The 16817-nt window shown below is 38.9% G+C and overlaps 1 protein-coding gene across 1 annotated transcript in view; it reads left to right on the top strand.

Annotated features, from left to right (window-relative positions):
* Window positions 1–16817, top strand: part of Spop (speckle type BTB/POZ protein) — a 73109-nt gene that overhangs the window by 32413 nt on the left and 23879 nt on the right. The window contains exon 2 of the mRNA XM_090350955.1: window positions 694–744. The gene's annotated coding sequence lies outside the window, so the exon portion shown is untranslated. The remainder of the gene's footprint in view (window positions 1–693; window positions 745–16817) is intronic.

Below are 16817 nucleotides of genomic sequence, written 5' to 3'. Positions count from 1 at the left end.
TTGAGATATAAAAATTATCTCTTTTTCCCCTCTCTCTTCTCCCCTCTCTCTTCTCCCCTCCCTCTACTCCCTCTCCCCTCTTTTCCTTTTCCCCACTTTCCCCTTTCCCCTCCTTGCCCTGTCTTTGGCCTTTCTCAAGGCTGGTGCTCTACCACTTGACCACAACACTACTGGCCTTTTCTGTGTATGAGGTACCAAAGAATTGAACCCAGGGCTTCGTGCATGCTAGGCAAACACTCTACCACTAGGCCACACTCCTTGGCCCTTCTTCTCTCTTGTAAATACTAGGTGCTAGGATCATTGGAACAAGCTTAGATTGTGTGTGTGTGTGTGTGTGTGTGTGTGTGTGTGTGTGTGTGTGTATGTGTGTGTGTGCAAGCGCCAAAGTAGCCAGGCACAGTGGCTCACATCTGTAATCCTAGCTACTCAGGAGGCTGAGATCAGAGGGTTGAGGTTCAAAGCCAGTATGGGCACTACAAAGCCTGGGAGGCTCCTCATCTCCAGTTAATCACCAGAAAAGTGGAAGTAGCCATGTGGCTCAAGGAGTAGGGCGATAGCCTTGAGCTAAAGAGCTCAGGAACAACACCCAGGCCCACAGTTCAAATCCCATGACCTACAAAAACAGCCAAAGTGAGACTTGTGTGAGACTTAAGAATCTGGTTAAGTCTGATTCATCATGTCTATTTCCAACAGAGAGTTCCTGCTAGACAAGAGAGATTGGAGTTTTCCTGCTGACTTGACTTGGTAAGTTTTTAATGTAGTTTTATTTTAAATATGATTAAACATGAAAGAAAAAGCAAAACGAGACATAGAAATATGTAACTAAAATATATACATATATGTAGATATAGATAACTAATATACATATGTAAAAATCTATATGTAACTAATATATCTGGAATACCATCTATTTTGTTTCACTACAAAGTACAGGCAAAGTTGATATCACAAAGGTGAATTGTGTAATTTAAAGGTTTATGTGTATGTGTGCGCATGTGTGTATACACATACACACATATACGTGTGCGCATGTGCGTATGCCAATTCTGAGGCTTCAGTTCAGGGCATGGACACTCTCCCTGACCTTTTGTGCTCAAGACAAGTGTTCTGCCACTTGAGCCGCACTCTACTTCTAGCTTTTTGTTAGTTTATTGCCCGGGATGGCTTTGAACCATAATCTTCAGATCCTAGCCTCCTGAGTAGGTAGGATTACAAGTGTAAGCCAACAGTGCCTAGCTTTACTTAGTTTTTGATATAGATCTTACCCAAGCCAGCCTGGGCCTGTGTAGCACAGACTGGTTCAAGCTCACAATCCCCTTCCTAGCCTCCTGGGTGCTGGGATTATAGACTTGTACTGCCATGCCTGGCTGGATTTAAATTTTTAATCAGTGGTTGATAATGATGTAGAGACCTCAGAGTAAGATTATTTTTCTCCTAAGAAGAGATCTTCAGAGAAGTCAGAACTACAGTTTATAAAAAGATATACCTTAAAGCCATGCTTAGGCTTCATTTCACTCCGTAAAAGGTGTTTAGTTCTGAACAGATTGCCTTTGTGTATTGCTTTTGTGCCTTTGTGTATTAGAGCTTATCTCTTTATGGGTAACTTTAAAAAAATTTTTTTTCCTACCAAAATGACTGCCATCTTAATTTTTTTTTTTTTTTTTGCCAGTCCTGGGCTTGAGCTCAGGGCCTGAGCACTGTCCTTGAGCTTTCTCAAGGCTAGCACTCTACCACTTGAGCCTCAGCACCACTTCCAGCTTTTTCTATATGTGGTACTAAGGAATCGAACCCAGGTCTTTGTGCATGCTAGGCAAGCACTCTACCACCACGCCAAACTGCCAGCCCCATCTTAAATTTTTTACTTTGTGGTTTGAGATTTTTGTGTCAAATGCTTATGTATGTTTGTTTTACAGAGTTTTGTTGGGTGAAGTAGGCATTATTGCATTTTAATTTTTGAAATTCTGACAGACAACATCAGGAGCCAGGATATTCTGTTTAGAGATCCTGTCCAATTTTTCCTTGTTTTTTCTAACTGTGGTTTTACTTTTTCCTTGAGTCCTGAATTTTGGAATGAACACTTAAAAGTAAGAATTTCCTGTCTGCCTTTGTTCCATATAACTTACTTAGAACCTTAACATTAACATTCTTAATAAGTTTGGGAGGAGGATTTATTTTTTTGCTGTTGATTTCTAGATAAAGCACACTGGTAGGAGGCAGTGTGGCTCATGCCTATAAATCCCAGTTCTCAGGAGACTGAGACCTAAGCATTGCAGTTCAGCCCAGTCAGGAAAGTTCTTGAGATTCTTACCTCAAATAAGCCACTAAAAAGCTGGAAGTAGAGCTGTGGCTCAGATAATATCCTTGAGCAAAATGGCTCAGGCTCAGTACCCAGGCCCTGAGTTCAAGCTCCATGACCCCCTTATTTCCAAAAAGTAAATGGTATCTTCAGTTAAGACATACTGTGGTGACTCACACCTGTAATCCTAGCAGCTCAGGAGGCTGAGATCTGAGAATCACAGTTCAAAGCCAGTCCAAGCACTAAAGAACATGAGACTTTTTTTTTTGCCAGACCCGGGACTTGAACTCAGGGCCTGAGCATTGGCCTTGGGCTTTCTCAAGGCTAGAGCTCTACCAGTTGAGCTATAGTACCATTTCCAGCTTTTTTTTTTTTTTTTTTGCCAGTCCTGGGCTTGAGCTCAGAGCCTGAGCACTGTCCTTGGACTTTCTCAAGGCTAGAGCTCTACCACTTGAGCCTCAGCACCACTTCCGGCTTTTTCTATCTATGTGGTACCAAGGAATCGAACCCGGGTCTTCGTGCATGCTAGGCAAGCACTTTAACCTGTAGGCCAAACTCCCAGCCCTTCCAGCTTTTTTTTCTATGTATGTGGTACTGAGGAATCAAACCCCGATCTTTATGCATGCTAGGCAGGCACTCTACCACTAGGCTAAACTCCCGGCCCAGAACAGGAGACTCTTATCTCCAATTAACCACTAGAGAATGGGAAGTCAAGCTGTGGCTCAAGGGGTAGGGTGGTAACCTTGAGCTGAAGAGCTCAGGGACAGTACCCAGGCACAGAGTTCAAGCCCCATGACCCACAAAAAATAAAATAAAATAAAATAAAACAAGACATAGAGAAGCAGATGGAATGTTTATTATTAGGTACACCCTGGAGAACAGCCCCTTTTCCACCCCTGCCCTCCTTCTTCTTTGTGAAGGACAGCAAGTAGCCATATTAGGAATCACCTGCTTGGTAATCACCTATAACTCACAGTCACCTAACTGTGAGTCTGCAAAAAGAACCCAGACTGGGTTCACTTCTGAGTATTACGTGGCTAAACCTCTTCTTGCCTTTCCCTATATAAATCTCTCTTTGCCATTAGTTGGAGCTGCTACACTCACTCTAGAGTACTGGCAGTTTGGCTTTCCCAAGTGAACTTTTTTTTCCTTCTGAACCACATGGTTATCTCCTTTAGGCAACTCTTACATATATATCTTATGTCTCTTTTCTAGTGGGGATGGCATTTGTGGTACTTTTCATTTTTAAAAAGTATCTTCAAAGAAAACTGAATTTTGTGTTATTAGACAGTACAAGTTAATGCCAACATGGACTTCGTAAGTTCTTGGAGCCTTTTCAGTTTCCTAGTTAATGAATTCCAACTTTGTATAACCCAGGAATAAAAATTAACCTTTCTCTTTCGAAGTTCATTTCTTGGACTCCTTTTGTAACCAGAAATATTTTTAAAATAGTTTTAACTAGTTTAGACGGCCAAAGAGAATCACCTTTGAATTTAGTTTCTGTAAACCCTGAGAATCCTGTGGAGTTAGTTGTGGAGCCTCTTTCATTTTTCGGTTGATTGTACAGCTTGAACTATGGGCCTGAGTGCTGTCTGTCCCTGAGCTCTTCAGCTCAAGTCTTTAAAACCACTTTGAGCCACAGAGTCATTCCCAATTTTCTAGTGGTTAATTGGAAATAAGCGTCTCACAGACGTTCTTTCCGGTCTAGCTTTGAATCTCGATCCTCAGATCTCAGCCTCCTGGGTAGTCAGGATTACTGGTGTCAACCACTGGTGCCTGGCTTTTTAAATTCTTTGCAGACATGCTTAAGTAGCATTAATGTTTTCTCTATGAAAGAGAGAGAGAGAATGAGAATATGTCAGTATTGGGGCTTGAACTTACTTTTTAGCTGGTCTTCTTAAGTCATTCCTGGCCCTCTACGACTAGAGCCACACTTCCACTGCCAGCATTTTCCTGGTTAATTGTCATAAGAAGCACTCAGATTTGTCTGCCCTGGCTGTCTTCAAATCTTGATTCTCAGACCTTAGCTTCCTGAGTAGCATAAGCTACTGTCACCTACCTAATATTTTAGATTTTATAGGGTTCTTCATAGTCATAGTCAAGGGGTCTATGGTCTTTACCCTTTACCTTCAACTCTCAAAACAGCTTTGGGAATTTTAACTATACAAACATAGGGCTCCCCACCTTGTTTCCTTTCACCTCCTTTTTCCTAAATTCCTTTCAGCTTTTGTTTAAAATTAGTAAATTTTCTCCACCTAGAGAAATCTTTACGAACATGTGAGGTATGTTAGAAAAAAATCTTTCCGAAGTTCACTTTTTGTGGCTTCTTTTGCCCAAACCAGTCAGTAGAAGCCACATGTGATTCTAATTTATGTTTGGTTTTTTTTTTTTTTTCCTTCAACTATTTCTAAAGATGTTTTCTTTTGGAACTGAGACCCACTGTGAAGTTAAATAGGCCTTTATAATCAAGTTTGTTTCTTGATTCGAAGTCATCTTATTACATCTTTGACATCTTCCAAGTGATAGATTTTAAAAGTAACATGGAGACACTTATTCTGATGAGCTTTTTTTTTCTTCTTTTTTTTTTTAGCAGCTGGTGAAGTTTTCTTTCCATCAAGATTCTGTAATTAACAACAGCACATCTCAGCTGATGATATTAATGAAGATCTTATAAAACCTGTACTTGTTGTAACTAGGGTTTTGTCTGCTGGATATTCCATCCAAGTGAGACTAGAAACCTTTGTCAGTTGTGGGGCTTGAACTCAGGGCAGTCCTACAAGGCAGTGAGAGTGGCATATGGCCTTTTCTAGCACAAGGTTTTATGTTTGGAGCAGACATACATTGCATTATCCCTCGATACACTCAGTTTTTTCTTTTGGGCTGTACTGGGGTTTGAACTAGAGGTTTTGCAGTTTCTAGGCTGGCAGCACTGGGGTACACCTGCAGTCCTAGTTTAGTCATTTTAGAGACTGACTCTAGTGAACTTTTCCACTCAAACTGGCCTAAAATCATGTTCCCTCAGCTCAGCCTCCTAAGTAGCTAGGATTACAGGAATGAGCCACTGATACTCACCTCCCCCCTTCATTGAGATATGATTTCCAGTGTTATAAAATCAGTGTTATAAAATTTATTGTTTTGAAAACCTAACTACATGGGGGAAGAAAATTATGCTAATATGTCTGTATCAATAACTTACATAAGGGACAGTTTTTACGGAAAGGGAATTTTCTCAACTCTTAAACTGTCAATACATTTTTCTATGTTCCTATTGTTTGTTTGTTTAGTTTTTTTTTTTTTTTATGTTTTTTGTTAGCTTGGAAAGGTTGCATCCAAAGTGAGAATTCTTCCATATTTTAACCTTTGAGCTGGCTGTTAAGATCTCCTTGGGGACAAGGACAGTTTGTAGTTATTTATAACCTGTAAGAAGGGCAGTAAGGCTGTAAACTCAGCACATACGGAGGCTGAGGAAATCAATGGGAGCATTCTGCTGTTCCTGTTTTGCATTTGGTGATTTGGAAAGCTTCTCCCTGTTCAGCTTCTGCTTGACTTTGTCTCTACGAACCTTGATAACCAGGGCATTTCTTACTTTTCTTTTTTGCCAATTTAGGCTTGAATTCAGGGGTCTGGGCACTGTCCCTGAGCCTCTTTGTGTTCAAGGCTAGTGTTCTACCACTTGAGTCATAGCACCACTTCCAGCTTTTTCTGAGTGGTTTATTGAAGATAAGAGTCTCAGAGTTTCTTGCCCAGGCTGGCTTTGAACTATGATCTTCAGATGCCAGGCTCATGAATAGCTAAGATTACAGGCATGAACCACCAGCACCCAGCTGCCAGAACATTTCTGTAGTGTTCTAGATTATAATAGATTGAGAAAGAATTGTATTTTGAAGTACAAAAGCATATCTAATCCTCACAATCATTTCAGAATCTTCATTTACCTATGAAATATCTGTAAGATGAGAAAACATTAAAGGTACTAACTTGCACACTTAATACCACAATTGTTTCTGACTTTTCATTATAAATTGCCTTTGCATGAACAATTCAACCTTTTTTTTTTTTTTTTTTTGGAGACAAAGGTTAGACTCTGTTGACCAGGTCTCCCGGGCTCAACTGAGCCTCCTGCTTTAGTCTCCCAGGTAGCTGAGACTAAAAGTGCATACTACCATGTCTGGCTACTTAAGTACTTAGATATATTTTACAGTTGTGAGCCACTGGTGCCTGGCTAGTTGTGCCTACTTGTGTACATGTTTACACATTCTTTTTTTTGTGTGAGTCATGGGGCTTGAACTCAGCCTAGGAGCTGTCCTTGAGCTGTTCAGCTCAAGGCTATTGCCCTACCCCTGAGCCTGTGTGTTGCCCCTCAGCTCTTCAGCTCAAGGCTACCGCCCTACCCTTGAGCCAAGCCCCACTTCCCATTATCTAGAGGTTAATTGGAGATAAGAGTTTCAGGTCCTGGGCCAGGAGTTTGGCCTAGTGGTAGAGTGCTTGCCTAGCATTCATGAGGACCTGGGTTCGATTCCTCAGTACCACATATATAGAAAAAAAGCCGAAAGTAGTGCTGAGGCTCAAGTGGTAGAGCTCTAGCCTTGAGAAAGTCCAAGGACAGTGCTCAGGCCCTGAGCTCAAGCCCAGGACTGGCAAAAAAAAAAAGAGTTTCAGGTCCTTTTGTGCTTGGACTGGCTTTGAACCTTGATCCTCAGATCTCAGCCTCCTAAATAGCTAGGATTACAGGCATGAGCCACCCCGCCCAGCTCACATTCATTTTTGTAGATGCTTGTTACATGTATTGGTACCATAATTTATTCAATAAATTTAAATTTAATTTATTTAATGAATTAACTTCAGATGGATGGATGGATAGATAGATAGATATTTTTTTTTGGCCAGTCCTGGGGCTTGAACTCAGGGCCTGAGCACTGTCCTTGGGCTTTCCTTAATGGTAGAGCTCTACCACTTGAGCCACGGCACCACTTCCAGTCTTTTCTGTATATGTAATACTAAGGAATTGAACCTGGATCTTCGTGCATGGTAAGCAAGCACTCTACCACTAGGCCAAAATTCCAGTCCTAACTTGCTTTTTATTTTTTTTAACTAGTTTATTAATTTATTTATTTATTGCCAGTCCTAGGGCTTGAACTCAGGGCCTGAGCACTGTCCTTGGGCTTTCTCAAGGCTAGAGCTCTATCTACCATTTGAGCACCGCAACACTTCCAGCCTTTTCTATGTGTGTGGTACTGAGGAATCAAACCCAGGTCTTCCTTCATGCCAGGCAAGCACACTACCTCTAGGCCAAACTTCTGGCCCTCACTTTTTATATTTACAAAAAAGTGCAACAGTGAAAAAATTCATATTTGGCATTTAAAGTAAAAATGCATTCTTAGGAATCCAAGAGCATATATATTTCTTCTTTTGATAGACATTACTCTTCACAGATTGTAACAACGTATACAGAAACTATAGCAGTCAGGAGCAAAAGAACCTGGTTTTACTCAGAAAGCAGTGGAAGACACTGAAACACTCCTTACACTGGGCAACGTTAGCGAATATTTTGATCTTTACCAGTTAAGTGGGTGAATCAGTGTATAGTGCACACTAATTTGCATTTGTCTTCCAAAATTCTGTGCATCTTTTAACTCATTTATCCACTAGTGGTATTTGCATTTCTCTGAAACATTTGGGTTTTTCTGCTAAAATGTTTTTGGAATTTTTTGTTTTGTTTTGTTAATTTTTCTATTGGGTATTGGCTTTTTTCTTCTTAACCTCAAAGTACATTTAAAAATCTTAAAATGAAGCCATGCATGGGTGGTTCATCCCTGTTATCCTAGCTACTCAGGAGACTGAGAGCTGAGGATTGCAGTTCAAAGCCAGCCTGGGCACCAAAGTCCCTGATATTCTTTTTTTTTTTTTTTTTTTGCCAGTCCTGGGCTTGAGCTCAGGGCCTGAGCACTGTCCTTGGACTTTCTCAAGGCTAGAGCTCTACCACTTGAGCCTCAGCACCACTTCTGGCTTTTTTCTATGTATGTGGTACCGAGGAATCGAACCCGGGTCTCCGTGCGTGCTAGGCAAGCACTTTAACCACTAGGCCAAACTCCCGGCCCCGTCCCTGATAGTCTTATCTCCAGTTAACCACCAAAAAACCGGAAGTGGCTCTGTGGCTCAAGTAGTAGAACGCTAGCCTTGAGCTGAAGAGCTCAGGGACAGTGCCCAGGCATAGAGTTAAAGCCCAGTGACCGACCAAAAATAAATAAATAAATAAATGAAAATAAGAACACATATTCTTTAACTTACAAAAGTTTTACAAAGCATGAATTTGATTTAAAAAAAAAAAGACATGATAAACCCCAATGTTTTCTTTACTGATTGAGATCTGTCTTCATTGCTCTTAGTTTCATTTTAAGAAATGTCTCTGGCCGAGGGCTGGTGGCTTATGCTTGTAATCCTTGCAGGAGACTGAAATCTGAAGATCAAAGTTTGAACCAGACTAGGCAAGAAAGTCTGTAAGACTCTTTTCTTCGATTAATCATGAAAAAACCTGAAGTTAAGTCGTTGTTTAAGTGGCAGAGTGCTTTAAGACAAAAAAGATAGAGAGAGAAAGTGCTCACTCTTAAATTGAAGCCCTAATATTAGTACCCACCCCCCAAAAGTCTCTGAATTTAAAAACTGAAAAACATAAAACACTGTACATTTAATTTTCACTTGAGTAGGTGAACAAAAGTTTTTCTCACAACAAATATTCAAATGTCACTCAAACCTCGCAACAAAGAAAGTCAGTATGACCTGTAATAACTGTTCTTGGAGTAATGAGAGAGGAATTACCACCTCCTGGGCTGTATATGATTTGAGTATACTGCATCAAAAGAAACAGAAAGCTCCTTTTAGGTCGTATTAGTTTCTCAAAAATGAATATGCCCAGGTAACATCACTTTTTCAGAAGTGAATATGCCCAATTCTTTTATAGTTGTTGTTTTCAATTAATCTTTTTGGCATCTTCTGTTTTGGAAAATGGAAATGTCTCTCAGGTTTAAAATAGATACAGCATTGGGATTTTTCTTTACTTAGAAACTGTACGAGGCTTTAAACCAGGGGAAAAAGAGGGAAAGGGGGTGGGAGAGAAAGAGAGAAAGGTTTTTTTAAGTTCCTAGCAAACCATTCTCTGGCAAGAATGGCATGTGCATGTTGCACTGCATGAAATTTCCGGTATTCAACTATTTTTGGCACACAAAAAAGTTTCATGGTTCAATCTAATGTCTTCACAGTCTTGTTCATATATATATATATATATATATATATTTTTTTTTTTGCCAGTCCTGGAACTTGAACTCAGGGCCTGAGCACTGTCCTTGGATTTTTCTCAAGGCTAGAGCTCTACCACTTGAGCCACATCACCACTTCTGGCTTTTTTTCTATGTATATGGTACCAAGGAATCAAACCCGAGACTTCATGCATGTTAGACAAGCACTCTATCACTAGGCCAAACTCCCGGCCCATTGTTCCTGTCATTTTAAATGAATAGATGTAAAGCTAATGCTGGTAGTATGGATAAAATACATGACTATTTGTGTTAGTTGGTTTATTTGTTTTTTAATTCTCTAGATAAATTGATCAGATTGATAGAAGAGTGCTCATAGGGAATAAATGAAAATTAAAAATAACTACACATATCTTTGTACAACTACTTAAAATAATTTTTAAAAATCAACACACACACACAAAAAAAACTATATGTAAGCCAGGCATTGGGGGCTTATGCCTATATTCCTTGCTACTCAGGAAACTGAAATCTGAGGATTGCAGTTCAGTCCAAGCAGGAAAGTCTATTGACATTCTTATCTCCAGTTAACCAGTAAAAAGCTAAAAGTGGAGCTGTGGTTCAAGTGGTAGATCACTAGCCTTGAACAAAATACCTCAGGGGCAGCACACGGGCCTTGAGTTCAAACCCCAGGATTGACACCAAAAAGATAAGTGTATGTACTTGCTAGGCGAGCACTCTACCACTAAGCTATGCTCCAGGCCCCTGTACTTGCTTATGTAACACTTGTAATCAGACTTTGCCGAAATCATAGGATTAAGTATTAGGGTGTTTCCCTTATTGTACAGAGATCTGTTTATTTCTGTCAGGAAAGAATTATGATTATGTAAGTGGCTAGCCCAAATTAATAATTGATTTTTAGTTTTCAAAATGAAGGAAATTATAACCACTTTGTTTTCCTTGTAGAATAGATATGCATAATATGAGATTTTTAAACTTTTCCTTTTATTGGAGCTGGGATTCAAAATGCCTAGCTGGAAGTTTGAGGCTTATCCAACAGAACAAATGATTCTCGTTACATTGCAAATCTGATATACTCTGCATTGTCCAAAAATCTGTCTCAGGGATATGTGAAACAAACAACAAAACTAAGTTAACAAATTTGAATGTGACTAGATAAATGTTTTATCATCACAATATTTGTATTGAGTGAATATTTTTGTTTCCAGGCTGCCTGTAGTAAAAAGAACAGGTTTGAATTCTGTTTGAATGCCTTCAAAGTCTTTCGGAAGGCAACCACACGCTTGTAAGTCTAGAAGAAAGTATAAGTGTAGTTTCAAAGCATTATTTATGCATCATGAGAGCATTAATATATTTTCTTTACTACTTCTGTCTGCCCTCCAGTTTAACCTTCTAGTTAGAAATCATATTGTAGTGATTGACTTAAACCTCTTGTAATTGTTAATTTATGATGTCATAATACCTCCATTATACATCTGCCAGTTGTTAGCCATTAAATAATTCTAAAATCATTGGAATAGTATAGTTGATAAAGATATTTTGAAATATACTTTTTTTTTATTAGTCATGGGGCTTGAACTCAGGGCCTTGACCTGTCCCTGAACTCTTTTGCTTAAGGAAGACACACTACCACAGCTCCATTTCTTTTTCTTTTTTTTTTTTTTTTTTTGGCCAGTCTTGGGCTTGAACTCAGGGCCTGGGCATTGTCCTTGGACACAAGGCTGGTGCCCTACCACTTGAGCTAGAGCACCATTCCAGGTTTTTCTGTGTATGTGGTGCCAAGGAATAGAACCCAGGGCTTCATGCATGCAAGGCAAGCACTCTACCACTAGGCTATGCTCCTGGCCCTGGTTTTTGAGTGTTTAATTGGAGGTAAGAGTCTCACAAGGACTTTTCTGCCTGGACTGGGTGTGAACCATAGTCTTCACATCTCAGCCTCCTTAGTAGCTAAAATTATAGGAATGAGCCACCAGCACCCAGCTTGAAATACATTTTTATTTTGGGTGTGACTTGGAAGAGGTCTTTCCTCAGAGGTTACGGTTAATAGACTGAACAGGAAAATAAATGGTGATATAAAACAGATATGTAACTTCAGCTTTGAGTTGTCAGCATAGTAGAAAGTTTGGTAAGCTTTGGGAAATAAATTTCTTATTAGAGAATTTGAATAGTCTTTAACATGCTTGAAGCTACATACAGTGTGTTTGGGCTCTGGTTGTCTCCTACACAGATTCTCAAATGATGACTCTCAAATAGAGCCCTTTTTTTCTAAAATTGTTTTTCTGCTCTTCACCTGCAGCAGATGGCATGAAGTACTAGGAAGTTCATGTAGCACCAGGCTACTTTGCTGATGAACACTTGGCCCATGGTTCCTGCTCTAAGTGAAATTAATTAGACTGGTGCTATCCCAGTCAATTTCTCTCCCAGCAGGTTTGTGTGGTTTAGAGGTCCTCACTCTGAGACAGAGTTTCTGCTTATACTAATTGCTGGGGTGGGCACTTAAAAAAAAAAAAAAGACAGTAGGTAGTATATATTTATATAAGAAGACACTTAGCTACAAAATAAAACACTAGTGAAAAAGATGGAGAAAAATGGCTAAACCCAAAGTGTGAAAGTTTTTGTTTTGTTGGGGGTGGGGTCCTGCAACATGCAGAAGCAATAACTAACTCATTGAAGTCTAGTTTTAAATTTTCTTTTCTTAAGCTTAGAGAAATTCTTAAGTTGTAATCACTAGATAAATTAAAAGGGTTATTTTGAACTTCCAAATAAGCTAATTAGTTTTTATGTTGGCTCAAAAGAGCAGTGTCTATAACATAAACCTCTACAGTCAGCTGGTTTTCTTAGTTAATGTATAAAATTCATATCTTCCTGTAACCCTACCTAAAAGGAGGAACTTTGAATTTTATTTTGGCTAATAATGGTTAACTAGGATTTGTAAAAATGCCTAAAGCACATTTACTTGTTATTGGACAAATAGTTCTATGAAAATATGTCTTCTGTCAAATGAAGCTAACCTTGGAGGGATCACAGTACTGTTTGTTTCCTCTGTTGTTACAATAGAATTATGAATTGCAGGAACCAGTGAGTCCCAAATAACACTTTAGTGTTTTGTTTACTAGCTTAAGTGAGATGTTGTACTATGTATATAAGACTGTTAAGATTCGTGGTTACATGCGATGCTTTAATTGTAAACATTAATACAGAGTGTAGTGTTCATGACTAATAGGAACATTTAATCTTACCAGTAGTATTACTCAGTTAAGGTACAACAGTACCTTATTTCTCTCCCATGCTTATTACTTAGTCACGTAATTTTTAATTTTTTGTTTGTTTTTTCCACGTAATGTTTTTTGGGTTGAATTACTGTTGAGTGGTTTATTGTGGCTGAGAGGTCAAGTGCTTCCCTGCATGTACAAGTTCCTGGGTTTTGTTATTTCCCCCGCCCCCTCCAAAAAGAGTTCAGAATTAGAGCAAAGAAAATAATGAAGCTAAGAAAATAGTAAAGCTGATATAAAGTGCATATATGTCATATGTAAAGTATACTGTATTGAACAGGCATATGCATCACAAATTTGTCTCAGAACTTCCAAGTAGCCAGCAAAGAGGAGAGCATTCTATCAGTTACAAGATTTACACTGTCTGTTCATAGCTGAAAGCAAATCAAGTGTTCAGGAAACAAAATCTCCCATGGATAAATCAGACAAAATGTGACAGAATGAAACATCCTTACACTATTGCTATAATATTTCAAACAAACAAACACCACAACAGAAGGATGAGCAGCATAAACTCAAATCACACATCTATTTCTAGCCAAAAGATATTCGTAGTGTCATATTGTTACCAGAGAATCGAAGCCGATATGAAGGATTCTCCCACAAGAGAGAAGGAGCAATCCCTCATCTTGGCTTCCTGTTTCCTACTTAAGTCACAGGTATTTGAAATCTATAATGAAAAGTATTTAGGCTTCACAGGGTGGGGTGGGGGGAGGAGAATAGGCTCACTCCTGCAATCCCTGCTGCTTGGGTGGCAGAGATTAGGAAGATTTTCAGTTCAAGGTGTATGTGGAGGCAATTAGCAAGATCCTATCTCAGTAACTTGATCCTGTTATCCACCAACATAGCTGGAAAGATCATGGCTGAAGACTTGTCCCAGGAGGAAAATGACAGACTAGAATTACTAAAGAGAAAAAGATCTAAAGATCTGGCTCAAGTGGTAGACTGACTGCTCAGTATAGCACCCTGAGTTCAAACTTCAGTACTGCCAAAATAAAAAGAAACACAAGTGGAAGTTGGGCAAAGATTTATTTAGCAAAACAGGATAAAGTAGCAACAAAGGAATATAGGACAGGAATGGAAAACAGAGAAGTTCTTATGCTGGGTGTATGGGTCTATTTGTACCCTCTGCTCTGGGGAACTTCAAATATAATCCTTACCGAAACATGAGGCCACTTAGCAACTCCAAATCTAGAGACACAATAGATTAGGGTGGGTCTGTTATCCCAAAACAGAGACTAAAGGTAGAAACTAAGGTAGGTCTCATTACCCAAAACCCAAGGATAGTGGGTATAATATTAAAGGCGTTCCTTTCTGGCCCAAGAATCCACTTTTCCAGAAAAGGCCTTTTATTCTCTGATTCCCTACCCAGTCAAGGGATTTACAACATAACATCTAAAAGAGGGAAAGGAATGAAAATAAGATTTGTGATTTTTCAAGCTTTTTTTTACTTTCTAATTCTTTTTTAATTCCTGAACTATATCTAATTTGTGATATATAGAATTTAAAAAATTGTATCGCTTCCCTGTCTACAATGAACACTTCAAAGTTGAAATGTTTAATACTCTTTTCCCACTTTGATTTTTCCTATCCTCCGGTCATAAAACTAATAGTTTGTCAAATTGAGGGTTTTTTTTTTGCTTCAACTGCATTCATATGTCTATAATAATACTCAAGTTTGTGTGAGTAATATATTACACATGTCATTCCAAAATTTGTTTACACACACACACACACACTGGTACTGTACTTGATGTCTATGGTGTTACATATCTAGTTGATTAATTTTAAATCCTGAAATACAGTTTTTCATTATACAAAAATAATCCAGGTTAGTTATCTGTTAAGTAGTTTCCTACTTGATGTAGTTTTATTTTGAGGTCTCTGCTGTTACAAACTCTTGTGTATGCATTTTTGAACCCAAGTGCCAAAAGCAAATTTTCTCTAGGGAAGTGATTTTCCATGTTACCTTTTTTCCTTCTGTTACCCTTTGATGAATCTAAGTTAGAAAAAAACATACTAATCCCCAAATTCCAGGCCAAACCACCAAATATGTTACCAGAAATTTAGGGCAGGTAATAGGAAATGTATTATGAAAGAAATATAACAAGAGGAAGAGAGCATATATATATACACCATAGGAAGACAGCTCTTAAACCTAGATAGGGAGAATTGGAGTCCTACCTCCCCCAGCCGCCCCATTTTGGTTCTTGAACTCAAGGCCTGGGCACTAAGCCTCTTTATGTTCAAGGTAGCACTCTATCACTTGAGCCACAGCACCACTTCAGACTGTTCTGAGTAGCTTATTGGAAATACGGGTCTCGTGGACTTTCCTACGATTGCTGGTGTCTAACTGTGATCCTCAGATCTCCTCCTCCTGAATAGTTAGGATTACAGGCATGAGCAATACACACTGTCCTTATTCTCCATTCTTCTGTCCATACTTGCTCATTTTTGGCAGTCCCTTGTTCCCATTTCATTGTCAGTTATGGTTTGGCTTGTCCTGCTAGTTGCAAGTTCTAAAGGATGCAGTTCCTCAGCTGCCTACTTTCCTACTGGCTTGTATGATTTCCAGGACTAATACATCAGGATCACCGGAGATCTTGGAAATGAAACTTTTTGGGCCCATCCCAAACCTCTGAATCAGGAACTGTGTGAGTGGGTATTCTGCTGCATTCCAAATTTGAGAGCCTCTGCTGTACCAAACATATTGTTTAAAAGTGAGGTTCCAAGTCTCAGGATATACATACTTTCTAGTTTTACTACGTATTGTTACATTCCTATATATAATATCCTTACTGATTTACTGTCACGGACAGTGTTTCCCCATATGTGGTATTCATGAGTCCTTTTTCCTGCTGGTCTGATAACTATAAAGTGTTTTAGAGCAATATTGTATCTTTTTTGCAATTGATACTTTTATAGGGTAGTTGACCATTTTCTTACTGATTTTGTAAGAACAATATATCAATTTATAGATATCATTAAAATCCTTTTTGTCATTCATAGAAAACTCCCTCTGCACTTTGCATTTTGGCTTTGTTTATAATGCTTTAAAATTCATACATTTTAAAAAGCATATATAGTTAAGATATACATGTATACATGGTAAAATTATTAAACCAACTAACATCTGTATGACATAGTTATCTCTATTTGTGTTATATGTGGTAACAACCCCTAAAATCTACTCAGCAATTATTTCCAGGATACAGTCTCCATGACGTACATTAGATCTCTAGACTTATTCATCCTATCTATGTATCTTCAGCTTTGCACCCCTTGACCTATATCTCCTCATAGTCTCCTTAGTTCATCAAATTTTATATATTTATATATATTCTATTTATATTTTGCCAGTCCTGGGGCTTTTTGCTCAAGACCTGGGCACTTGCTCAAGACTAGTGCTCTACCATTTGAGCCAGAGTGCCACTTCTGGCTTTTTCTATGTATGTGTTAACCAAGGAATTGAACCCAGGGCTTGGTGCATGCTAGCCAAGCACTCTACTGCTAGGCCGCACTTCTAGCCCCATCATTTTTTTTTTTTTTAGCAGAAATTTTAGTTGGATTTGATTTACTACTGGGACACTCCACTGAGATGTATAGCAGTAATGTAGAGTTGATCTAGGGTTTATAAGTAAGGGTTTCACCTGGCAAATGTTTGTATAAGGGCAGAAATTGGATACTGTTGAGATGGATACAGTTGCCATCAAGAGAGTGAAAAAATGACTAAGTCTTAAACCACAGGGACTACCAATAGAAGAGAATCCAATAGAAGAGATTGAGAAATGACCAAGAGCAAGACTACTCAGAAAGTCAAATAGGGCTGGGAGAATGAGTAGGGCCAGTTCTGTAGTGCTATAAAGAAAAAATCACATCTAGGATAGGTATGAAATTTGCCCTTTAAGACAGCAGCTGGCAAAGGGTTGAGGAATGGAAGGCTGCATTTGTGGTTAGGTACAGGAAATAAGCAAAGTT

Source organism: Megascapheus bottae, chromosome 17 (assembly GCF_031878675.1).
Source record: "Megascapheus bottae isolate mThoBot1 chromosome 17, mThoBot2.hap1, whole genome shotgun sequence".
NCBI classification, from domain to species: domain Eukaryota; kingdom Metazoa; phylum Chordata; class Mammalia; order Rodentia; family Geomyidae; genus Megascapheus; species Megascapheus bottae.
This window is presented reverse-complemented; position numbering and strand designations above follow the sequence as displayed.